The following is a 26,732-nucleotide window of genomic DNA, read 5'->3' as shown; positions in this document are numbered from 1 at the left end:
AAACAAACAACTCTTGGTTTGCAACTCAATTATGTATCTGCTTATTCTGGATCCCCACAATCAGGTTCGTTGGCAGCACTACCCAAGGTCTAAAGTACATTAACTAGATGCATCTATACATTTTGAACTTCATGCCCAAAGGTATTAAAATTCACCTCAGTGCTCTTTAAAAGCAAATTAGGCAACCCAAATAGCAAGGTTCTTTTACATTAACACAATTAAATCAAACTGCTGGAAGGGAGTACCATACATTCTGTTACTCCTCTTGGAAACTTTAAGGACCTGTCCAGTAACAACAGCCTAGCAGTTAAGAAAGTCACCTTCAGAGCACCTGCTTCTGAGTCTACTGTGTCAAATCAGACCTGATAAGACAGGAAATCGCGTTTTAGGACGCTACAATTTTCCCCTTCCAGGCTCCCTTGGGAAGTTAAAATTCACAACTCTGAAAATCTGAAGCACAACAAAGGGGACATTCATGGTCCACTGCTTTTCTTTTATTATTTCCCGTAATGATGAGGCTTTAACATGTCACCCCGGCCTTTGAATCCAACTCCTCTCTAAACATCTTTAGGAACACTTGTGATTTAGATATAACATAAAACAGCAGGAGGCCGGGGCAGGTGAATAATTTAGTTATCTCGTCACATTGTAACCAGAAGAGGTCTCAGCTACAACCCGGTACAACCTTGCTAGTACCACAGAGAAAAGTAAAGGGAGGCCAGGACATTCCCAGATCACCGGGATAAGAAGGCCGACTAGCCACTAAGTGTTGGTCGCCACTCCCCAGGCCTCCCCACTTCCCTCTGCACCCCCTTGCTCGGAAGTGATGAATGAACCAAACAGCTACAGATTTTGTCTGTTATCAATCCTTTATTTGTAGCTCCACAGGTATGTTTGTAAACAGAGAAAGCAACAAAGGTAACTCATTTTTGCTTCAGTTTGAAGGTAAACTTGAACGTGAAGTTTTCTTTAAATCCAAGGTATGAAATCTAACTTACGCTCACCTCCTTTTAAAAATTAAGACAGGGCCCGGCGGCGTGGCCTAGTGGCCAAAGTCCTCGCCTCCCATATGGGCACTGGTTCTAATCCCGGCTGCTCCACTTCCCATCCAGCTCCCTGCTTGTGGCCTGGGAAAGCAGTCGAGGACGGCCCAATGCATTGGGACCCTGCACCCGGAAGAGGTTCCTGGTCCCGGCTTCAGATCGGCGTATACCGGCCCGTTGCAGCTCACTTGGGGAGTGAATCATCGGATGGAAGATCTTCCCCTCTGTCTCTCCTCCTCTGTGTATATCTGACTTTGTAATAAAATAAATAAATCTTTAAAAAAAAATAAAAATTAAGACAATGGGAAAAGTGATACTCAGAAAGATACCCGCAGTCAGAAAGTCCGGGATTTCTCTAAACGTAAAGAATGTAGAAAATAAAGAGGATGCAAGAGTATTAATTCTGGGGAAAATAGAAAGTTGTATGGGAGGAAAAGCACTCACAGCCCAGATATGATGCTTATATCCCTAACGAAAACACAATACTGACAAAACTGAAATATGACGACGATGGTGGGGAATTGGGAAGACAGAATCAAGGGGTGTTTATGTGAGGGGGGGAACGCAAGCGTGATGAGGGATGAGCTAAATTCTAATCTCCTCAGTGGGAAGTCAATTCATTCAATAAGTGGTTCAATATCAGCTTCTTCTTTATAAAGAGTCTCCATAAAAAAAGATCATGGTCCGGTGTTAGGGGCTAAACTCCTCACCTTGCATGCCCGGGATCACTTACGGGGGCCAGTTCATGTCCCAGCTGCTCCACTTCCCTTCCAGCTCTCTGTCTGTGGCCTGGGAAAATAGAGCTTTGGAACTCTGCACCTGTGTGGGAGACCTTGAGGAGGCTCCTGGCTCCAGGCTCCTGGCTTCAGATCAGCTTAGCTCTGGCCGTTGCGGCCACTTGGGGAGTGAACCAGCAGATGGAAGATTTTTCTGTCTCTCCTTCACTCTGTGCCTCTGCCTTTCCAGTAAAAATAAATAAATCTTTTTAAAAAAAATCACATTCATATAAAGCATTCTATTTTGTAGATTCACACTGAAGACACTTTCATAAAATTCAAAATTTACAAAATACGTAATATTTAAGATATCCAAAGCTTTCTTACAATGCATCATTTTGTTTTCAAAAACGTATTTTTGAAATAATTACAGGCTCATAGGACACTGCAAAAATCAAAGAGGTACAGTATGCCTTTCCACTCAATTTCTCTCAATACAGTCTATATAACTGTAGAATGCTATCGGGAATAGGTAGTGATACAAAGCACACCTTTCTATGCCATCCTTTTCAAAAATATTTATTTATTTTTATTGGAAAGGCAGATATACAGGGTGGAGGAGAGAAAGGCGTCTAACGGTTCACTCCCCAAGTGGCTGCATCAGAGCTGAGCTGATCCGAAGCCAGGAACCAGGAGCTTCTTCCAGATCTCCCATGCAGGTCTAGTTCTAAAGCATTCTTCACTATCTATAGTCTCTACTTCTTTGCTAATACTTTTTCTTTATTTCGATCATGTTTGTAATTGTCCACAGAAGCCTTTTTGTGGTGGCTACTTGGAAATGTCACCTAATGCTAATATGCACGCTATCCCAGAGTTCCTGTCCTCTCATCTCAGTAGAGACTTTCTCTACTTTGTGCATACTGAGATTTCAGATGGCATCTGAACCTTCTCTGGGGTGGACACAGTGGTCTCAGGGCAAGGGCATGGTTACCATCGGTCAGGAGTCAAAGTGCGGGGGCCCAGGCAGCCTTTACTGGCCTGGTGGAGAAGGGGGTAATCAGAGCAGCTCCTCCAGCAGGCCTCTGCTGATGCTCCCCTGGTGTCATTCCCTTCCCAGGGTCCCACAACCCCTAGCCGATCACTCCTCTCCGCTTCATCCCTAGGAGTCTTTTTTTTTTTTTTTAAATGCTTATTCTTTTTTTAATATATATTTTTATTATACTATTTATGTATCTGAGGTGAAGGGGGATATTGAGGGAGAATCCCCACCCAGTCTCCCACCCACCCAAAGTCCCTGATGTGGGGCATGCTCTGAGATACTTGCTCAAGTGGTCTTAATAGTCCTCCAGTTATGGATCACTGCCAGTCTCACCACTCCCAGCTCGATTAGGTCATTGAAGAATCCCCTGATTGCCACAGTCCATCATAGAGTCTTCATTTGCCCAGTATTTTGTTGCCCAACATTTAGCTGAGGTGGTTGATTGACCTGTTCCGTCCTCCGTCCTCTCCTGGCCAGGGCTCTGAGTCCAGCAGTTCGATTGGGGAAACCACCAAAGAAACTCTGAGGTATTCCCAGATCAGATTCCCGCATGTTCCAGCAAGCACCGGGTCCGGCACAGTCCATCGCCACGATCAGCTGGTGGTTGCAATTGCTGGGCTGGCTCCGTTCTCAGTCCCGACTTGCACTGGAACCAAGGGTGTTGCAGTCCAGCCTGGTTCTGCCCAGCACGCACTCGACTCTTTCATCAACCAGTGGGGGCTGCAGCCCTGTCGGGGTGACCCACAATAACCCCCACCAGACCCGCCCCCCACCCTGGCCTGCATAGCAGAGTAGTCCAGTCTGTCCCGCTTCCCATTTGGCTCCCGTACCTGTCAATGGGCATTGAAGCTTAGTTCCCTCCAGCCAACTCAACGATCCAGCCCTCACCGATGTTGCTGAGTGCCTCTCCTTCTGGCCACCCCAGCCCCTGTCCTAGTTTTCATGCCCTCCTGCGGGAGTAGTGACCCAAGAGTAGGGAACCCCACCACTTCCCTCCAGGGTCTCTCTCAGTCTCGGTTTATGCACTCTTTGGGTGGTTCTGTGGTTTGACTTGACAGAATTAGCCCCCAGTGCCAGCTTCCGCCAGCTGTCTGCGGCTAAGCCCAAACAACCTTCACCCGCTCCAATTTATGCTAGAACCGGCAGGAATAATCAGCCCAACCTGGCTTTTCCCTGATCTAGTCCACATGCGGCGCTCAGGTGTTGCAGCCCTGCCCGGTCTGGTCTGTCCCCATCCCAGCCCACGCTATCCAGTGAGAGTAGCTGTCCGGCGAGGGGACCAGCCCCTCCATCCCCCCGCTGCTCTGCCCTCTCCCTTCCTGGATCTCACGCGTGTTGGTTGGGTGCTGCATTCTAATCCAGTACAGGTAATCTCACCCTGGAATTTCATATCATGCACTAGTTTTAGTCGCGACCGAACCTGGCCCGACCCACACTCTCCTCCGGTGCCCGGGTTTGCCAGTGGATGACATGAACTGATTCAGCCTGGTCCACCCCTGATCCATGCCAAATGTATGCCAGTGGGAAACTTTCCATGGCCTATTCTGGGCTGTTTCCTATCATACTTCTTGCGCTTATTTTGCGCATACCAGGGGGTCCATGAGCCAGCCCTTCTCAGTTCACCTTCTGTCCTAGCAGGAACAGTGGCTTTTCATGGCTGGCTTTTACCCTATTCTGGTTCTTGTTGTTGGATGTTTCAGCCCAGCCATGGCTCGTCCATACCCATGTACAGCTCACACATGGCTAAGCATCCCTAGGAGTCTTGTGTCTGTATTGTCCACACTGCCAAGCGACTTTTCGGGCGAGAGAAAAGTCCCTATCTGGACACTTTAAGTCAAAAGACATTTCCCGTGCAGTGTGTTCCACAGACTGACAGCTTGTTCTCCTCTGGGCCGCTGTCCTGACAGATGAGCAGCTGTTGCCTCTGCTGACAAGCTTTACAGCATCACTTATGTCTCTGATAAAGCATTATGGCCTTGCAACTAGCAACACTCCAGACCTAAGTCTAATGCTGCTCTGGAAACAAACAAAAACAACACAACAACAACAACAACAACAACGTCACTTGGAAAACAAGCAACTCAACTACAACGAGTTAGGACGCATAATCCAAAAAGATGACATGACCTAATTAATACCTTCTCATATCTTAGCACCATCACAAAAGCACCTGTACTTGGATTTTATATAAATACTTGTTTATCTGTACAACTTATTAATCTGTGGAGTTCAAACTGGAATGCAAGGGAGAAAATTTTAAAATGTAAATCTTTTAGGCACTTTAAAAAAGCAAGTGCTCTTTAAAAATTCCTGTAGCAATTATTAAAAAAAAAAACAAACAATGACTGCTTACCATGATTGTAAGATAAACATTAACAGGGCAAAAAGGAAGCCTACCAGTAAAGGCCTGACCCCTTCTGGATAGTGTAGACAATTACACGCATCAAGTGCTTTTCTCCCTGTGTGCCTGCGTACGCACTCAGGACATCAACTTTCGTTTCTAACACCACTGTTTATGTATATGTTTAATGCAGCATTGACACAATGAGGTTATTGTTCCTATTTACTCTTTTAAGATTATAGGTCAGACCTGGTATTTTGGCAAAGTGGATCAAGCAGATGCCTGCAATGCCAGCATTCCATATGGACAAGAGTTCAAATCCTGGCTGATCTACTTTCAATTCAGCTCCCTGCCCATGTGCTTTGGAATGCAGTGGAGAGCTCTGAGGTGTATGAGTTGCTGTACTGCACGAGAGACCCAGAAGCAGCTCGTGGCTCCTGGCTTTGATCGGGCCCAGCTCTGGCCATTGAGGTCATTTGGGAAGCCAACCGCTGCATAGGATAATCTCTCCCTTTCTTCCTGATATTACTTTTAACATAACAAACAAACAAATCTTCAAAAAAATGTGCAGGTTCCTGACACCATCCCAGCCAAGGGGATCAAAGTAAGTCAGCATGATTCTCAGGAAACTGCATTTGGAAAAAATAAAGATTACAGGCCTGCAGTTGATTCAGCTAGATGGTGACAAATATTTGGATGCCTACTACATTCAACATGTGCTAAAAGATGACAGAATAGGAAACGATAACATGAAGATAACGATAACATGAAGCCAGTGGCTTCATGAAGCTCAACCAAAAATACTAGGCTGCCTTTCCAACCCTAGTAAGTCAGCTCTAAGCTTAAAGGACAGTAATAAGTGCAACCTCACCACAGCAACCGAAGCAAGCCTTACTCCTTCAGTAGCCAGAAACATAAGCTACTGAAACACGGGAATCAAATCTGCCAAGTCTTGATTTAAGTATCTACACAAGCATGACTAGAAAGGAGATTTAAACTATTTTATCTCAGTCACATCTGGTAACTGTGCTCCAATACTGATTCAAGGTATATCAAAGAAACACAAAAACGGAATAGACGACTTAACTTTTAATGGATAAGTGAAATTTTTTGCTAGTAAAATCAGAAAACTCCATTGTCATTTCAACAAGAGAAATCCCCCCAGTTCGTCAAAACAGTTCATAACAACCAGCTATTAACAAGTCAGCAGTCACGCAGTCATGACAATAAGAAACACCACAGGTCACGTCACTGTCTCCACTGGACTAAACCTTGAAAAATTCTGAAAAATTACTCATTCCTTTAGTGAAAAATATTAAATAAAATTTAATAGGATATCAAATTTTATGAAGTAATACATAAAAAGCACACCATTCTAAAGAGAAGGGAAAAACACTCACCATCCTATAATGCTAATGTTAACACAATCACTCTTTGTATCCAAGCTTTGGTTTCTACTTACAGGGGTGCGTTTATAATTCAAATTGTCATTCAAACAGTTGAGCATTTTTTTAACATACGATGACAACAAAGTTTCTATGTTGCTGTTAGTCCTTTCAAGTATCATTTCTTATTTAAAGTAATCCACTTGCATTGCAGAAAATTAACATAATCAAAAAGAAAGTAAGACTCACCTGTAAACTCACTGCAAAGACACCCACAGGGCCGGACCTTTGGCCTAGCAGGCAAGACACCCGACTGTTACCGAGTGGTCCATTTTCTAGTTAATGAGGGCCGCAGCGGGCAGTCATGACGGCTCATGTAAATCGGGTTGCTGTCACCCACATGGAAGCCCTGTACTAAAATCCCAGCTCCCGGCAAGCACGTAAGGGGCAATGCAGCAGATGGGAGCTCTCTCCCTTTCAGTGCCAACAGCCCTTCCCCTAGTCCATGCACTCAAGCATTCACTGCTAACATTTTGGGATATATCCTTTTAGGTGACGATCCAATTATAAACTTGCCATCTTGATTCAACTTAGCACAGTGGACACTTTCCCAAATAAACAAATATTCTCACAAAAACAAATGTAAACTCTGTATTACCAACTATCTATTTACATAAAAAGTTTAACTTTCATTTCATTTGAAGATAGAGCTTGATCCCCATCACACTCCAAAGCCTCCCAACAACCAGGCTTGGGGCAGGCTGAAGCTAGGAGTCCAGAACTCAAACTCCCAAGTGGTGGGAAGGGAACCAGCTGCTTGAGCCACCATCATCTGCTATAAATCAGACGGAAGCCATAGGGCAGGTACTAACTGGATAAACTGCTGCCTGCAATGCTGGCATCCCAATCAGTGTCGTTTTAGGGTTCTGGCTGCTCCACTTCCAAACCAGCTCCTTGTTAATATGCTGGGGGGGTGGGCGGAAGCCCGGCACGATAGTGTAATGGTTAAGGTCCTCGCCTTGAACGTGCTCGGATCTCATATGGACGCTGGTTCTAATCCCGGCAGCTCCACTTCCCATCCAGCTCCCTGCTTGTGGCCTGGGAAAGCAGTCAAGGACAGCCCAAAGCCTTGGAACCCTGCACCCACATGGGAGACCTGGAAAGAAGTTGCTGGCTCCTGGCTTCGGATAGGCACAGCACCGGCCATTGCGCTCACTTGGGGAATGAATCATCGGACGGAAGATCTTCCTCCCTGTCTCTCTTCCTTTCTGTACATCTGCTTTTCCAATAAAATAAAGAAATCTTAAAAAAAAAAAAATACTTGGGGGAACCGCAGAAGACAGCCCGGTGCTTGGGTCCCTGTTATGGGGCTTCATTCTGCCTGAGCCCCAGCGGGCTATGGCCATTTGGAGAGCTCATCAGTGAATCGTTATTGCCCTCTCTGTATTTCTGCCTTTCAAATGAATAAACTTAAAAAAAAAAAAAGAAGGAGAAAAATAAGAAGAAAAAGGAAGCTGTAACATACGTGGAGTAACCAGGAATCAATCCAGGTACTTGGATATGAGATGTGGGAGTCCCAACCTTAAGTGTTATACTTAATGTCCACTTTAGTTATTTTAAAAACACATTTCTATTCTGTTTATTTGCTAATTGAAGAGGCAGAGAGACAGAGAGTAGGCTCCCAGCCCCTGGTTCCCTCACTAAATGCCAGGAGTGCCCAGTGCTGCCAGAATGAAGCCGACAGCTGAGAACTCAGCTCTGCTCTCCCACCGAGTGGCAGGAATCTCATTACTGGAACCCACACTGCTGTCTCTTAGTATTGCCTAAGCAGTAAGCTGTGACCGGGTGCAGCATTAAGATTTGAATGCAGGCACTCCTGATACTGGATGTGGCCACCTCAACTGGTGTTTTGGACTGCTAGGCCAAATACCTATCCCATTTATCACCATTTTTAATAAATATTATTCTACTTATCAGAATGCCATAGCTTATTTAATTCTAAAATGATGAGCGTATGGTCAATTTTCCACCACTATAATTACCTCTGCAATTCATTTCCCTGTACATATGCCTTGCGGCAGGCACTGACCCTAGCAGTTAAGAGTATCCCGTTCCACGTCGGAGTAGCTTGACCAGATCCCTGGCTTGGACTCCTCTGGGTCTCACTGAGGCGGGAGCTGGGAGGAAAGGAGGTGATGATTCACGTGTTTGGCTTCTTACCATGGACATGAGATGGAGATCTCACTCTCATTCCTGCCTCTGGTCTCGGCCCTCGTCCAGCTCCTGTGGGCCAGATGGGAGTTCTGTCTCTTTCGTCTCTTTGTCAAATTAGGATCTTTCATAAGGCTTTGATATACATAGGCTGTAAAAGTGCCTTTCAGAAAGGCCCCGTCCATTTACATTCTTACTGGGGCCGTGTAGGAAAGTCTGTGACTCCAGCTCTCTCACACTGCATGTTTCCTTATCTCGTTATTTTTGCAATCTGATGGGCTAAAATGACATTTATCATTTCTCTTTATTTTGGTTACTAACACTGTGAAACTTTTAATCCTCATGTATACAAGTCCCTCTTTAAGACGCTTCTTGACTTTCATTAATTTTTAATGTGTGAATGCATTTTTGCCTTGAATACCAGAAATTCAGACACAATTAAAACTTTCCTTCATCATAAACTCCTAATTTCAAACTGCTTCTGAGACGTAAACAAATGTATGTCTCCTTCCCAAACTAGGGTTTTTTTTTACATATGCACATATTTAGCTGGTTTTTCCTTAACAGTTCTTTCATGGAATATAAGTAGACTGCAAGTGCTATCTTACTCTACAACACAGGTAGCAGTGATTCTGCCATCTGACACGCACAAGCACTTGAGCCATCTTCGCTGCTCCTCCAGGTGCATCAGCAGGGAGCTGGCCTGGAGTGGGAATGCCAGTGATCCGGGCACAGCCTGAATCTGATGCACTAGAGCACTGGCCTCGTATTTTCATTTCTTTTAGGCAGGTACAGAATGGAACAGAACTAATGAGTATTACAAAAAGCATATTTTTAGTTATCCAAAAAGCCCCCAGATTGCTTTCCAATACAGGAGCATCACTTTAAAAATCTCAAAAAAGTATGTAAATTTCCATGGCTCTTTCTACCTATACGTGGACTTTTTAATTTTATCCTTTCAATGCCTTGTACTAAAAAAGTATCTTAGTCTAGTTTTAATTGGTATTTCTCTAATGACAAATAATAATCACCCTTAATGTGCTTACTGGCCATTTGCAAACTTTCCTATGTGGAACATTTCTAAAATCATTCGTTGAGTTTCAGCATGACTGTATGTGTATTTTTTATGTACTCAAACATAACCACTTTGTCACATAACATTTGGCAAATATTTTCCTTTTCCATTTTGCCTATTCATTTTTGTAGTGATGTAAGTACTTATGCTTTTTTCTATAGAGTTACTATATGTTCTGTATACTAAGACATCCATTCTGTCTAAAAATTTTTTTTTCTTTAAAAATATTCATTTATTTTGCTGGAAAGGCAGATAGACAGAGAGGAGGAGAGACAGAGAGGAAGATCTGTCCGATTGTTCACTCCTTAAGCGGCTGCAATGGCTGGAGCTGAGCCAATCTGAAGCCGGAATTCAGGAACCTCCTAAGGTCTCCCACGTGGGTGCAGGGTCCCAAAGCTTTGGGCCATCCTCGACTGCTTTCCCAGGCCACAAGCAGGGAGCTGGATGGAAAGTGGAGCTGCCGGGATTAGAACCAGTGCCCATACGGGATCCTGGTGTGTTCAAGGCAAGGACTTTAGCCTCTAGGCCATTGTGTCGGGCCCCCCCAGAAAAACATTTTTAAAAAATTTATTTTTAGCAGCATAGTGTCAGGTTTCCACCTGTAACCCATATGGGTGCCAGTTAAGAGTCGTGATTGCTCCACTTCTAATTCAGCTCCTCACCCGAGTGCCTGGGAAAGCAGTGTTGGATGGCCAAAGTCCTTGGGCTGCTGCATCCATGTGGGAGGCCTGGAAGAAGCTCCAGGCTCCTGACTTCAACCACCTCAACTGTGACCATTGCAGCCATCTGGGGAGTGAATCAGATGGAAGGCGTCTCTGTAACTGTCTTTCAAGTAAAAATAAACCTTTTTTGAAAATTAGTTTCATTTCACTTGAAAGGCAGAGAGATAATGAAACAGAGCAATATTTTCCATCTGCTGTATTACTCCCCAAATGCCTGCATCAGTCAGGATTCAGAGCAGCCAAAGAGGGTTTCTCCCATGGGTGGGAAGGGCCCAAACACTTGGCCATCTCCTGTGTACATCAGCAGGAAGCAAAGCAGCTGGAGCTTGAGCTAGCTAAATATCCTTATTCGTTTTAGCAATTGTTTCTGGAATCATCCAATTTTTTTCTACATAAACAGGTATGTCAACCACAGACAGGCACAGTTTACTTCTTCCTTTCAGATTTCATATTTAACTTTTGAGTACACTGCTACAAGCAGTGCAGAGGGCAGGTGCCTTTATTCTCCTCCAGTCCTTGTGGGATACACATGATATTTTATGTTCCTGTACAATTTCAGCCAGGGATTTATTACAGCTACCCTCTGGAAGGTTGAGAAATTCCCTTCTAGTGCTAGCTTGGTAACAATTCTTGATTGTGAACAGGTGCCAAGTTCCAGCAACTTCTATTTTGCACCTATTGAAGCAATCATGTGACTTTTCAAATATGAAACCAATCTTGCCTTTCTGGGCTAAGTCTTACTTGATGATGTTGTATTAACCATTCTACATATTGCTGGGCTCCATTGTCTGATGTTGTGTAACAGCCTATCACACAGCAGCAACACAAGCAGGATGACTTTATAAATGTCTTGGGTATCATACCCATACATGGCATGACATCTTAGAGTTTCCGTAAAACTAGTATTATACCTTTTAAAAAAACATTTGAGGTTTGGGCCTTGGGGTTGGGGGCAACTGCTGCTCCCTGCAGTGTGGCAGCTGTGGGGGGTGCCCCTGCTGGGTCGGACCCAATGCTGCGGACTCAAGTCAAAGACACTGCCGGAAGGCAGTGAACGAGTCCTAGGCTTTCCCCAGGACACAAGAGAGCTCTTCCCTCAGGTAAGCACGCCATGAGGGAACTTGGGAACCAGATTAAAATCCTAGCTCTGCCCTGCCGCTAAAATCTTGTGGCTGGGCGAATTTGGGAGGGGTTCGGGCCTTGGGGTTGGGGACAACTGCTGCTCCCTGCAGTGTGGTGGCTGTGGGGGTGCCCCTGCCGGATGGAACCCAATGCTGGGGACTCAAGCCAAAGACACTGCCGGAAGGCAGTAAACGAGTCCTCGGCCTAGAGTGGCAAGTGCACCAAGTGGTGTCAGGCTTTGCCTGCTGGCTGCCCAACAGGGAACTCTGGAGTTTTTAAGATATGTAGTTGCTGCCTGGGGACACCCATGACTAACGCCAGTTTTAGTGTAGGTGAGAGGTGAATTTTGGATGATTCGCAGTGACAGGGTCATGAGTTTCAGGCATGCGAGGGGACTGAGACCAGATGGTTTGGAGGGAAGTATCCATAAGATAATTTGGGTTAGACTGAGTCACCAGCCCAATTAGGAATCCAGAGATGGGCTAGAAGAATAGAACATCACTGACGGCCACACACCAAAGCTATGAATGGGGGCCTGTTTGGCAGGGTTAGGTACCTTTGTCCGACTGGGTGGTGGAGTAGTCACATTTGGCAGGGTCAAGACACTAGTCAGCATGCGAGAGAACTTGGTCTAGGGGTAGACTCTGTGGGGTTGTGTGGGCCCAACCCTGTGGTAATACAAGTCCCCGGGGTTAGCTAGAAAGCTGGGGTTGCGATGGACTAAGCTAGGTGTGACCATGCCACCTGCCATTGCGGGTAAAGGAGCCCACAACAGTCTGGGCAGGTCAAGGCAGCAGCACCTGAAAGGGGGCAGAATGGGCAGGGCCGAACAAACCTTAACTCACAAGAAACAACAGAAATCAGGTTGGAGCACAGGTCACGCCAAGTAGGCCCTTGCACCTACTGATCTGTGTGAGTCAGGGACGCTAAGCCACAGCATCTAAGGCAGGGACCAGGACAAGTGAGGGGCTCTGCCAAGCTGAGTCAGAGCAACCACTGGCCTGCACGTGATCTAAGGCTGGAAACAGGCCCGGTTGGGCAGCTAAGGGGACACCTTAGCTGGGTTGAGTTTCCCACCAAGGAGTGCATGGGCTGGAATTGGGGCTGCATTCTAATCAGGATACGGTTGTAGTCTCTCCTGGCACAAGTGTGGACTGGGACTGGAAGCACCAAACCGGCCTAGACTCCAGCACCATCTTGTGCTCTGGTGGACCAGGGTAGATGTGTGACAGACTAGGCTAGGTCTCAGCCCTTACTTTACCATGTGTGAGCTAAATGGGATGTGGGACAGACTGAACAAGCCTGAGGTACATACTGGCATGCATGGGAACCACGGTAAGGGGCAGGTCTGGTGGGGATTATGGGGAGTTGCCCCAACTAGGCTGTAGCTCCCACTGATATGTGTGAGGACCGAGTATGAAGTGGGTAGGATTGAGCTGGACTACAACACCTGTTGGTTCACGAGGAAGACAGGGCTGGAAACAGAACTGACCCAGCAATTGCAACGACCAGCATGTGCATAAGCTGATTGGTGCAACTGACGGTGTTGGACCCTGTACTAGCAAACTCACACAAGAATCAGGTCTGGGAACACCTCAGATGAAGTTTCTTTAGAGATCCCTCCAACTGAACTGCTTATGTGTCCATAGGCCTTGTTTTTACTATCTTGGATAAATCTCCAAAACAAGGATTCTTTCCCAGTTGTGGCTTTATCCACCTGTCACTTATGTGCCAGTCTAACTACCTGCAGCTCGGTCCTATACACCACTTCTTAGGACCACTTAGGCTAGTGAACAGAGGAGCTCTGTCTGCTGCTCAGGCGGAATGCAGCCTGGCTTCAAGGCTCATTTCACGAGTTCTGATGACCAAATCACAACCTCTTTGAACCTATTTTCTCACCCATAAAATGAAAATATCTGTCTTGATGTGGTCAAAATTAGAACTGTTTTAATAAAGAATAGTTGTTACTATGCTGCTGCAGCATGATCTTCACCCTCTGCCTTCTATTTTATTATCATTAATCCACTAATTATGCTTCAAGTCTAGGCTCACATCTCGCTTGAAGCTTTCCTTAACGCTACTAATTGTTCCTTCCTTTCTACGGCCAGGTGAATAGGCCTTATTGGAGCACCTCCCACAGTCTCTAGCTCTCTCTTCTTCAACAGCCTTAAGATCACTATTACACAGGTTTCTCTTCTATCATTTGTGAAACACTGTTCATGCAAGAATTGAGTTTTAAACATTTTCTGTGCCTAGTACCAAGCACAGTGCTGTATTCATTATTATTTGATCAGTAAAGAGATGGTGAACATTTTAAATTACATTTTATTCTGAAAACATGGCTGCAAAGTAGAACAGGTAGCGGCATCTTGAGAAATTGCAGCTTGAAGAATGGAAAGCAACTTTCCCACGTTCATCAGTTTAGTGGCTGACAACCAGGACTGGATGCCAGGTTCTGAAGGATAGTCATCTTACCTATTTGTTTAAGAAAATTATTGACTTCTCGAAGAGACGTTGAGAGTGAGACTGATGAGACAAAGGGACCCACCTATGGGCCCAGTTCCCAAATATCTGTAATAATTTAGCCTAGGGACCACGGCTGAGAGCTAGGAACCCCCACCTAGGTTTCCCACCTACATGGCAGAGCTCAACGAAGCTGTCCCTGTTACCTCCCACGGTCCACATTAGCAGGAAACTGGGGTCAGGAGAAGCAGGGAAGCATCCAAACTAGGTGGACATCCTGACAGTTAATAAAAGGTCAACCCAAGGAAGAGTATTTTTGAAAGGAGACACAGCGAAGAAACTGGAAGGCTGCAGTTTTAGGTCCAGGTTTGTACTTATTTTCTGTATTCACACTGAAAACCCCTATGTTCTTTATTTCCTCATCCACAACAAGGATAATTCACTATAACCCTGTTTAACTTACAGGCACAAAAGCTCAGATAACAGTGTTTTATGAATTCTAAAACTCCATATACAAAAGCACAGTACTAGGAGCTAATGGGCCAGTAATTCACTGCCTCCCCTTTGTCACCCCACGGTAATTAACTGCCAAGTGCTCCGGATTGATCCAGCAGGCCCTTACACACTTACCTCTTAATCACTACCCAACTACTTTTCCTCAGCTCCCCAACCAGTCTCACTAGATTGCTACAATAACCTAACTGCCACCCTGCTGCTAGTTCACCTCCAATTTCTGCTTAAGTACAAGGGTGGTGGGTCCCTCCTCCACCTGAAAGCTTTCAATGGCTTTTTGCTCCATTTCAATACAGTACCAACTCCTTGAACTCAAAGGCAAGCTATCTTGCACTGGGTACTTAGCTAAAGCTAACAGAATACCTTCCATGCACGTCATATGATAGCCAACTCAACAGTCCTCTCTTCTACGACACCTACCTGTGCTTCCACACTGTAACCTATCCAATGGACAAATCTTCCCTCCACAACCCTAACACTAGCCTACCCTTTCGACACTCTGCTCAAAGAACAGTTTGGCTTAACTTCTACTCAAACGTCCTCTTAAGCTGGAAGTTAACTCTTCCTCTTGTAAATTATCAGCAATTCCCCTCCCCACAAAACAAGACTTACTGCTTTACACTGTAGTTATTACGATGGGCTTTCTAGCCCTTACTAGAAGATTTGTGATTGAGACACCGTGTCTAGGATATTGACGTTCATATGTAACTGTATAACATAGACACTTGTGAAATCGAATGGCACTTTCTAACAGAGGTAACTGATTTTACAAAGCCTATCTTCTTTCCACTGTCTTCCAGAATTTCTATAGCTTAGCAAAGATCACCATTTTTAAAAAAGGTTAATTAAACTATATGTAGACTCAGCTTTTTATGCTATACCGTAAGCTTACTGGAGCTTCCTCTAAGGTTTTCTAAGTCGGAGACATAGGTTCAGTTTTAAAAGTCAAAAGAAATAATATTAAGAAGGTCTTTCAGCTTCACCTATTGTTCAAGCATGTTTTAGAGTACGAAAGAATTAGAGGGAAAAAAAAAAGAAAAGTTGAAAAACGAGCAATAAATTACATAAGAATAAAAATCAACTAGAGAAAATGAATGTTTATAACATTTCTCTGTGCATGAGTCAGGTTGACACTCTGAAGAGCAGAATATGACAGCTTACAAGAAAACAGACTCACTCATTCCCCTTAATTTCTGAAGGCTCATGAAAGCCTGACAGGCCAGCCACAGGGTGATCTCTCATGTGTATCACCCATGACAATCATGACTTCAATAGAAATGTTCTTCAAATTTTAATAACATCCAGCTGGCTTTCAGGAAATAACCAATCGGATTTTTTTTTTGTATTTAAGAAGGCATATTTCACATATTAACAGGAAAGTAATTCGTGGACTTAAATAAGCCTGTTTCAAATTTTTATTTCATGGCATCAAAGGCAGCACGACATGCATGTGGTGACAAAGGGGAGGGAGCCGTGCAGCAGCAAATGCTCCAGGGCCCGCAGCGGTGACCCGGGCAGAGGACCGGCTCAAAGCCACCCTGTCCCTTTCCACTTCTGCCGTTTGCTTTTGGTTCTTCTTCAAACAGCTATGAAGAGCTTTTTCCCATGAAGTTTCAAAGTACTATGACTCAAATGGAGGAAATGCCTAAAAAACTCACACTTCATATAAGCATTTCAAATGATCTGTTCTAAAGGAAGATATCTGACAGTCTTTAAGGTACGTGTCCTCTAACTTAGCCTGGACATAATGTGCAGCTGTCCTGTACTAGTCGGGCATTTAATGCGCAGTAACTCAGTCTTCCATAAGCACTGTTGTTCCCGCCCCACCGGTGGCTGATCCCAAGGGTGGAGGAGGACACCACAGATGAGCTCTCACTCCAGGAGGTAAGCTGCTGGGCCTGAGAGCCACAGGCTTTGCTGCTCGTGGTGAAACCTTCACCACCATCTACTCCTAATTCTAAATAATTAACAACTCGTTTGGGAACACAAAACAATTTAGGGAGGATGTCATCATCTAGTTGTGAAGCAAACTATGTTTCTAATCAAAAACAGTCACACTATTTCACACATAAATGTCATTAAATTAAATATGCAGAACAGAACAGCCTAAGTTTGTGAAACAAGGAAACTTTCATCAGTATTTACAATCACTATCTTTTTCATGCTAATAATAAAACGCACAGAACACTATTACATCAGAAGGGATAAAACATAAAAGCACAGCTTCATTACCCTCTGTCTGAGAATTTGCGTCTCAATACCATTAAAGCAAATAATTATTCCTAAAGAAACAATCCGACGTCGGCACAAGATGCTCTGATGGGTCTTTCCCATCTCTCACTTCTATTACTGTAACGCGACAGGGCCATATCCATCAATCACTCTTGCAAGTGCCACCAAACCACAGTGCTATTACACACAAGCCAACAGATATTTTCAATACCGTGTAGTCACACCCGTATCCATCTCTTGGAGACAGGCCATCAAGCACAACACGACAAGACTTCAGAGAAACAGCTAATGGTAATGTATATGTTTTCTAGTTCTGGAAGCAAAATGGATCTATTTGTCCAAGAAACAAAGGTGAGCACGGACTGCAACTGTTTACCTTAGTTTATACTTTGAAATAATAAGGCTTGGGCTCGGCAGCGTGGCCTAGTGGCTAAGGTCCTCGCCTTGATCCCATATGGCCGCTGGTTCTAATCCCGGCAGCTCCACTTCCTCTCTCTCTCCTCCTCTCAGTATATCTGACTTTGTAATAAAAATAAAATAAATCTTAAAAAAAAAAAAAGAAAGAATAAGGCTTGTTGAGCTATGACAAGGACTTTGAGATTTTGTTCTTTTGATTTTAAAGAGAGGCTCAATGATAGCTTATCATGCTCACATAAACAGTAAAAAGAATTTGTCACACAAATCAAGTAATGTGCATACCGCATATGACAGCATTTAATTCTTAATGCTTTCCTTAAATTATCCGTGATGAATTAATAATAAGTACAATAACTGAAAGCTTCATCCTTATATGCTGAAACAAACCTAATTTCCCAAAGGGTTCGAGGGAAATCCCTGGCAGTAGGTTCTGTGGAGGAAAAAATAAAAATACAAATGCACTAGTATTAAATGCCAACATATTAAAATACATTTTTAAAGACTTCCTTTTGAAATAATTTTGGTTTCAGAGACCATGTAGGACTGAAGGCATGTGAGGACTGGAATGGCGTTTAACTATACTAAATAAAACAGATGAAAAGCTCAGGCTCAATTTATCATCTGGGACATTCATTCTTTCTGAGAATTAAAGAGGTAAGTGGGTCCCCTGCAGCCAGGAGTTGCTAAGCTTGGGAATCCAAGGGTGAACAGTTCAATAGGTCTCTTCTACTTAACTCCTATGTTGCTGCTTAGTGCAAACACACGAGTATTGAACACTCATTCTGTCTGGGACACCGGATTCAGCTGTGAGGAATAAACTCCAGGGTGAATGATGCAAAGAATCTGCTTTCCAGAAAGTTACACTTTCTTATGGAAAAGGATGCTACATACCAACCAAAGGATTACATGCCTCACCTTTTCTTTCAGTTGGCAATTACAGGTGGTCAACTGCCAGCTTGTACAAGGAATTCCTCAAGATCCACACTGTGTACTGGACTCATCTCTGCCTATATTTAGCCAAGTTCAAGAAATACTGACCATAGCCATATCTGGGACACTGAGATGCCTGGGTGAAGTCCTGCAGGCTGACAGACACAATACTCAGGAGATAGAGCACATCTGTGCAGAAAGGGCAAGGATGAACCCAGGTACCCCTGAGAGCACACAGAGGAGCTTCTGGCAGAGGCTGAGAAGGCAGAAGAGTACCCAGGAAAAACAAGCCTGCGCTGAGGGGGACGGACTAAGAGCAAGCAAACGACATGACGGAGAATCACAAGCAATTCAGAGTCATCAGACTACCAGGTTTGGAGGATAAACACGGCATCAAATGATGCTGGAGTGATGGGCAGGGGGAAGGTCATGGAATGCCGTAAATATTCCCCACTGGATCTCAGAACAGATGAGGTGTCACAGAAGGTTCTAAGCTGTTCCAGAGGGTGCAGCGTGTGTGAGCAGCTTACGAAGGATGGGCTGGAAGGGAGCAGCACTGTGCAGCAGGGGTCAACTGGACGAGCCTGAGTCATAACGATGGTATGGGTGAGACCGTGGCACCAGAAACAGGGACATGAGTCAGACGTGGTCAGGAGGTAACTTTAGAGTACTCTACTGCAAGGGGAACAAAGGGCCAACTAGCAGGAAGTGGAGGCTAACGCAGAATAAGGCAGGTAAGCCTGAGGGAGTGAATGGATGAGACTCACTCACAGAGCTCGCAGTGAGAATGATCCCATGGGGCTGGCAGCTGTAGCATGGGGGTCAGACCTCCAACCGCTGTATACTGAATGCTCATTGGCTCAAGATCTGGCTGCTCCGTTTCTCATCCAGCTCCCTGCCAATGCTCCTGGGCAAGCAACATGATGGCCCCATACGCCCCGGTAGGAGAGGCAGATGAAGCACCTGGCTTCAGCCTGGCCTAGCCCTGAATTGATGTGTTCATTTGGGAAGATGGAAGCCTGCTCACGGCTTCTCCTCTTCTCTCCATAATTCCGCTTTTCAAATAAATTTCAAAAAGACCTTTAAAAAGAATGGACATAGCACTAGTGTAAAGGATTTACTGGCTATCCAGTAAGTCCATCAAGCTTTTATAAGCTGACAGAAACAGCTAAAGACAAAGACCTAAGGATCGCCACCAGTAAGTGGAATTTAAAGTTCTTGGGTAATACGGTGTATAACAAAGAAAATCACCACCTATACAGGCAGAAATATGGAGGATGATGGAAAAAGTCCATTACGGGATGTCAAGGGATAATGACGTGTCAATGTGGGTTAATCAGTTTTAACAAATATACCATTCTGGTAGGGGGTACTGATACTGAAGGTGGCTATGGGTGTGTGGGGCACAGAGGGCACAGCAGAAACGTTTGTAACTTCGGTTATTTTTGCTGTGAACCAAAAACTCTTCTAAAGAATAGTATCTTCCAAAAAATAAGTCACTTATTATGAAAGTGACTGGCTTGGTGAACACTGCATGCCAACCAGGTGTTAACCAGGCTCAGAGAGCAAAGGGCTGAGGCCAGAAAGGCCACAGACAGACATGTATCCTAGTGTACAATTTTGTTTTAAACAGTTGAGGAATGAAATAAGGATATCTCTTCCCGTGAGTTAACAAGAATGAAGAACACTGGAATTTTTCACATGAAGGAAATTAAAGAATTTATATTTTAAATAACCTTGGTTGTTCTGCTCCCAATCTAGCTTCCCAAGGCACCTGGGAGAGCAGTGGAGCATGGCCCATGTTGTTTGTATCCCCACTGCCTACTGCAAGGTCTGACTGGAGCTCCTGGCGATGGCATGAAGACCTGAGTCCCTGCCACCACCAAGGAGACCTAGCCTGAGTTCCTAGTACCTGGCTTCACATGCCTCAGCCGTGGTTGATGCAGGCATTTGTAAAGTGAACCAGGGAACAGAAGACCTCCATTTCGTCTGTTTCCAAAAAATAAAAATAAATATTAAAAAAATCAAGATTTATTAAAAAAAAAAGAAGAAAATAAAAAGAAAAAAAAAAATGACTATAAAAAAATGTGGCCTTAGTGGCTTCAGTTCTCAGGCACCAAGTGCATAGCCCCCAGAGGATTTTCCTAAGAGCGTTTTCTTTCCTCTTTTAAAATTCAAAGCTTTGAACTTGGCAGACCTCTGCAAGCTTTCAACTTTTCCTACCCATTTCCCTCCGACCTAATGCCTGGGCAGTACATCTAAACTGATCTAGCCTCTTCACTGGGTACTATGTCAAGGACCAACTGTGCCAACTCACATCTCAACCCACAAATTAAAAAATGACATGCCATTTAGTTACCTAAACTCTGTGAGCCTCGATTTTTGGTTTTTCCTTTTTATCAGGGAAATATTAATAGCATCTACCTATTGGAATGGTTCTGAGAATTAAATGAAAGTATGCTTCTTACACTGTACACGGTACATAATAAAACTCACAATAATAAGCAGCGCCGCAGATAACCAAACAGGATGTTCCAGCGAACAGAGCAGATATCCACAAGGAGCATCGCGCAGAAGAGCTGTGGTGGCTAGGCACCTAAGCGGCAGACGTGGAGGAAAGGATGGAGCCTACCCCAGGAGGGAGGCTGCGCACAGCTGCTTCCCCCAATGGGCTGCGGCAGTCAGCACTTTCAGGCCCCGCCCTCCAGAACAGGATCCCACTTGCTTAGCCTGGAGCTGGGCTTCTCAGGGCTGAGGCAGATGAGACCCAAGCAAGCATTACCTCAATTCACACACATCACTATGGAGTTCACCTGAAAATAATCTTTATTTCTCTGTTGGACATGTTCATATCCAGAAGGTATATTTTTATGGTGTTTTTCATGTAACTAAACAACATCTATGGCAACAAGGTGTAATGCCATTAAGCTGACAAAACTCTATACAACACACTATAAAGCATGATGATGTAGCCAGCTTGCAGCCTGACAGCCTTAAGTTGTTTCATCACCACTTGTCAGCAGAGAGCAATGTGGCAGTAACTCAGGGTTAAGTACTGTGTCCTGCCAGTACCAATCCTAAGAGAAAGCTCCACTGACTGGCCAAGTCCTTGGACAGCCATGGTTCTTCCTACAGAAGAGGGAGTTGGACCATGGCACCATACCACAATGTAAAAATGAAATGCATCCCCTCATACCTGCTCCCAATCCACCCTGCCCTCAAAGCCACCCTGAGGCTAGTAAATGCAGGGAAATTAAAATATGGAGTTACTACCACTGCTCAAATAGAGATGCCTGCATAATGAAATCAACCATTTTAAAGATCTAGTTTCTCTCGATATTTGAAACAAATGAATAAACAGAAGGGTATAACTACAGGACTTAATGTACTGGTTTTATTTCATTATTAGAACATAGGATGAATGAACTCTGCTGAGATTTCTACTTTTCAGATTCAATGACTTCTAACAACTTTGACCTCTCATAAATAAATATCCAGGCAGTGTTTCACAAACACAAACAACTTACCTCACCAGTGACCTCCAGCATGGAGGGTTCAACTGCAGTGAGGCTTAACTTAGCAAGTTTACTATGCAAAGAGCCTCCCCACGGCAGCCCTCAGTCCTACCAGAAAGGCGCTATTTAAAAGGAATCCTTAACATGCAAAAGAACATATTAATCAAATCATGGGGGAAGTTCACATATTTCATACAAATCTACAAGTAACAATTCAACGGCTTTAATATTTTAGTGACTCTCATTAGCTCCCTTTGGCTCCCACCGTACTCATGAACCAGGCTGAGCTGTAAAGGAAGGCAGACCTTTACTGATTCCAGGGACTATGAGTCACCAAGGGAAGGAGTCCAGAAAGGTTAAATTTCCACTGGACTCACGATCAGAGGTTCGAAGGCTAGAGAGATAAAGACATTAGACGCAATCCTGTGAATCATTCGAAGCTGCTTTCATTTGATTAGGGATTTGCTACAGGCTCTTTATGTCAAGTCTAACAAGGACACTCTTGAATTTTTCAGGCTTGGAAGAAAGATCCAGAAAATGGATTATCTATGAAGAATTCTGAAGCAGATGCTGAGGAGTAATATGCTTCCATAAATTGTGGAACTTAGTTCTACGTTAGCAAAATCCAAAAGGCATGAAGGTCCCAATCCTTACGTGACTAAATAAAGAATCCATCCCACTTCGAAACAGTAGTCTCAGCACACTAATACTACTTCAGCTCAGTTTTCCCCAAATTGTCCTAAAGAACACTGACATTCATAAAAAGGTTTTTAAAATTCCAGGGGGCCGAAAGGGGGCTGTGAGGCATGGAGAAAGAGAAAAAATTTTTTTGTTTTTGTGTTGTATGCTATTTACAAATGGCTGATCTAATACCTTGATTTTTGTCTAGTGTTCCCAACTTATTACATTTTAACTTTTTCTAACATAATATGGACGTGAATCAAAATTTCTACTAGCCTTTACTCTCTGTGAAATAACTTCTTCAGTAATTTAATAGAAGTTGTTGTTGAGTTTCAACTGATGTGCTGTCACTACATCTTAATTTTTTAAAAGATTTTCATGTCACATCAAGTCAAAAATGTTGTTAGGTGAACCCAGGTGTAATATAGTATATGTCTCAATTCTGGAGACAATTAATTATGGTTGGATTGATTTCTAAATTTAAAATTCTGAAGAAAAAGAGGGCCTGGATATAATAATTTTCTTTATATAACATGCATCCTTCAATAGTCAGTATGACTGCCACTTACCTTTTAAGTAGCACATAAAGAAAAATGCAAATTCAGTAACAGATGTACACACTAGTCATTATAGAAGGAGATCCCACACAGCTGCTTTCTCGGAACTGCCAGGACACCGGGACACAATATTTTAACGCAGAAGAAGGAGCACAATTTCCAAGTAATAATGACGAATCCTTTGCGTGTATGATTTGATGCACAGACTGCATTCTGTACTTTTTAAGATATTAGTGGTATCCAAACCATATTTTCCAAGCCTCATCACAGCAACAAACCTTTTTACAGATCACTTTTTTTTTCATTTTTGTTTTTAAATATCCTCTAATTTCTATGCTCCCAATTCTTACTCTCACTTTTAGCAAACACCGATGGAAAACCCAGAAACAAACCAAAACCCCCATCACCGTATAATTAATGGCAGCCTTGGATAAAGCAAAATAAGGAAGAAATGAGAGCCTTTTATTCAATTTTATCTTTTCCATTCTACAAACAAAAGTAAACACAGACAACATGATGATTACTATAATCCTTAGATTTCCTTTTCACAACCAAAGAGTTTGCTATACAAATGTGTTTCATAATTTAGTGGTCAAAATAATTAACACTTTACTTGCAGTGTGAAACTTACATTAAAAAATATGTAAAACATGCATGTGTGACAACATGTGATGTTGGAGTGGAACCCCCGGTTACCGTCCAGGCCCAGCAGCAGAAGCCAGCAGCACCCCGACAGCAGGAACCCCTCCACACACCGCTTCCGTGCCCTCCCTCAGGCACTGGGCATAACACCCCATGGGCGCTACGCAGCCTCAGTCACCAAAAATGAACCAAAATAGTGTCACAGGCATCAGGAAATCAACGTATTTCAAATTCCTTTAAGATGCATTAGTAGAGAACCTTTACCAACACTCACACAGGACCTTGAGTTAAATGCCAGAAGTAACTACATGGATTTATCTAAAACATAAATTATTGAAGGGCTTCAATTTAATTTTGTGGAACACTACACAGGAGGGCCATAAAACACAGATTGTTTGTGCCTAGCAGTTCTCACAGCTGCCAGTAAGTAAGACCAATATTAGCGCTCAAGATGCAGAAAAACATTAAATGGCTAGTTCAACTCAGTAACATCTGAGTATCTGACTATAAATTATAAATGAACAGATTGACCTTGTGATCTCTGCACGGTTTTGACCAAATAACAAAGGCAGCAACATTCCCCTCTTCTGCTCCAACAGAGGACACACAGAGAGCAGATTTCGAAGAATCCTGGCTTCCTTGCTTTTTTACTAGGTACCAGTAGTTCAGTGAATGACAACAGGGAATCACGCTGCATCTTGATATTAACTTATCCTATTATTCTAAGGTAGTCTGGGTTACAAAATCTATTATGCAAAAAATTAATCAAAGACCAAATAAATAACAACTGCTTAAAGAAAAAGCAAACTTGGGCCCGGCGGCGTGGCCTAGCGGCTAAAGTCCTCGCCTTGAAAGCCCCGGGATCCCATATGGGCACTGGTTCTAATCCCGGCAGCTCCACTTCCCATCCAGCTCCCTGCTTGTGGCCTGGGAAAGCAGTTGAGGACGGCCCAATGCATTGGGACACTGCACCCATGTGGGAGACCTGGAAGAGGTTCCAGGTTCCCGGCATTGGACCGGCGCGCACTGGCCCGTTGCGGCTCACTTGGGGAGTGAATCATCGGACGGAAGATCTTCCTCTCTGTCTCTCTTCCTCTGTGTATATCTGGCTGTAATAAAATGAATAAATCTTAAAAAAAAAAAAAAGAAAAAGCGAACTATAAATGTATGTTGACAATGATGTTCCACTTGAACTGTGTATTTCTGTTGCAAAGCAGGTCACTCAGGAGGAGTTCACTTATAATTTAAAGACTAGCCAAACTGTCTCTCTGGCATGGAAAACGTTATCTTCCTTCATCAATCCCACCCATACCTGTGTGACACTCGCTCCAGAAACCACCACAAGCCTGAGCAATGAGGGCCATAGGGGCCATGACTTGACAATACATATTAAAGTTTTTGCAGATGTGACTGATTAAAAAAAACAAAACATGCAACTGTATTGAGCATCACAGTCTTTTGTTAACTACACTGACAATAACAGAATGGCAGACAGTCGCAGGGAAAAACATCTTTCAATCTTTGGATATACTTAACACAAATTGTTTCCTCAGATCTCAAAAACACTAGAAGGGCTAAGCAAATAAGATTTGCCAGTTAGATGGGGACAGCATACAACCATTCAGGCTAAAAACTATAACAAAGACTGTATAATACAGCAAAAAACATTTAAAATAGACTATAGATTATGTCAAGTTATAACTAAGAATTATAGCCAAAGACCTGAAGAAGAAAACAAGAAATTAATATTTGGCTACAGCTGTCAGGACACCTTTGATGCTTTGCACCATCGGCACCTTGAAGCTCGCCTTTATGCCCATGATCTACATTAGCCATGTGCAAACTTGCCCTCTATTTACCCTTCCAGGCACGCTTCTGAGCAAGCACACCAGGCACAGGCAAGCAAGGCCCTGCTCGGGTATTTATAGTAACAAGACATGGAAAACTACTTTACTTCATACACAGTAACAGAGGTATCATAACCAATGGATATTTAAAAATCAAGTGTCATACGTAAAAAAAGATTCAAGCAGTTTCATCAAGTTTTCATTGCATCAGAAACTACATCTCTGAAAGAATGGGGACCATTTAGACTCAGGGATGTTCTGATACCCCAAATCCTTCATGGAGATAAGGCTTCCATTACGTAGTTCACGGCTGTTTTTTCAACTTGTGAGAGTCAAAAACTAAAAAAGATCAGCCTGAAATTACTGATACTACCTTGACATGCATAACTGTACTAGGATAACTGTAAAAGTTACCTTTCATGGGCCTGGCGTGATACTCTAATGGCCAAATCCTCACCTTGCATCTACCAGAATCACACTTGGGCACCACTTCGTATTCCAACTGTTCCACTTCCCATCCAGCTCCCTGCTTGTGACCTGGGAAAGCAGTGGAGGACAGCCCAAAGCCTTGGGACCCTGCACATGTGTAGAGGACCCAGAAGCAGCTTCCTGGCTTCAGATTGGCTGAGCTCTGGCCATTGAGGCCATTTGGGGAGTAAACCAGTGGACAGAAGATCATTCTCTTTCTATCTCATTCTCTCTGTATATCTGCCTTTCATTAAAAAAAATAATAAATCTTAAAAAAGTTACCCTTCATATTCAGTTATCTCTGCAGACATTACTGATTCCTAAAATTCACACCAAAATGCAAACGTTCCTAAGTAGCCAAAGCAAACTACTGAAAGAACAGGCTCTTGGAGGCCTCACATTTCTTGAATTTGAACTTACTAAACTACAATAATAAAAACTAGCTGGTAAGGGCATAGGAAAAAAAAAATAGACCAAGAAGCAGAATTCAGAGGCCAGAAATAAACTTCACATTTATCATAATTTAGTTTTTGAAAAGGTGTCAAGACAATTCAATAAAGACAGCATATTCTTTTCAACAAATGGTACTGGGATAACTGGCGAGCCACATGTGAAATAATTAACTGAATCACTACTCCACACTACAAAGTTGACACAAAACCGATATTCAAAGACAGACGGCATGGTACGGTGGGCCAAGATGTCACTTGGGACACCAACATCTCATATCAGAGTTCCATTTTCAGTCCTGACTCTGCTTCCTATCCAGCTTCCTGCTAATGCACCTGGGAGCCAGAGGATCAGGGCCCAAGG

General features: G+C 43.6%; 1 protein-coding gene across 3 annotated transcripts in view; it reads right to left on the bottom strand.

Annotated features, from left to right (window-relative positions):
• PARG (poly(ADP-ribose) glycohydrolase) overlaps window positions 1-26,732 on the bottom strand; it is a 115,555-nt gene that overhangs the window by 65,382 nt on the left and 23,441 nt on the right. The gene's annotated exons all lie outside the window — the stretch shown is intronic.

The sequence above is a fragment of the Ochotona princeps genome, chromosome 13 (genome assembly GCF_030435755.1).
Source record: "Ochotona princeps isolate mOchPri1 chromosome 13, mOchPri1.hap1, whole genome shotgun sequence".
In the NCBI taxonomy this organism is placed as follows: Eukaryota; Metazoa; Chordata; class Mammalia; order Lagomorpha; family Ochotonidae; genus Ochotona; species Ochotona princeps.
The sequence above is the reverse complement of the archived record's forward strand: the minus strand, read 5'-3'. Positions and strand labels throughout refer to the sequence as shown.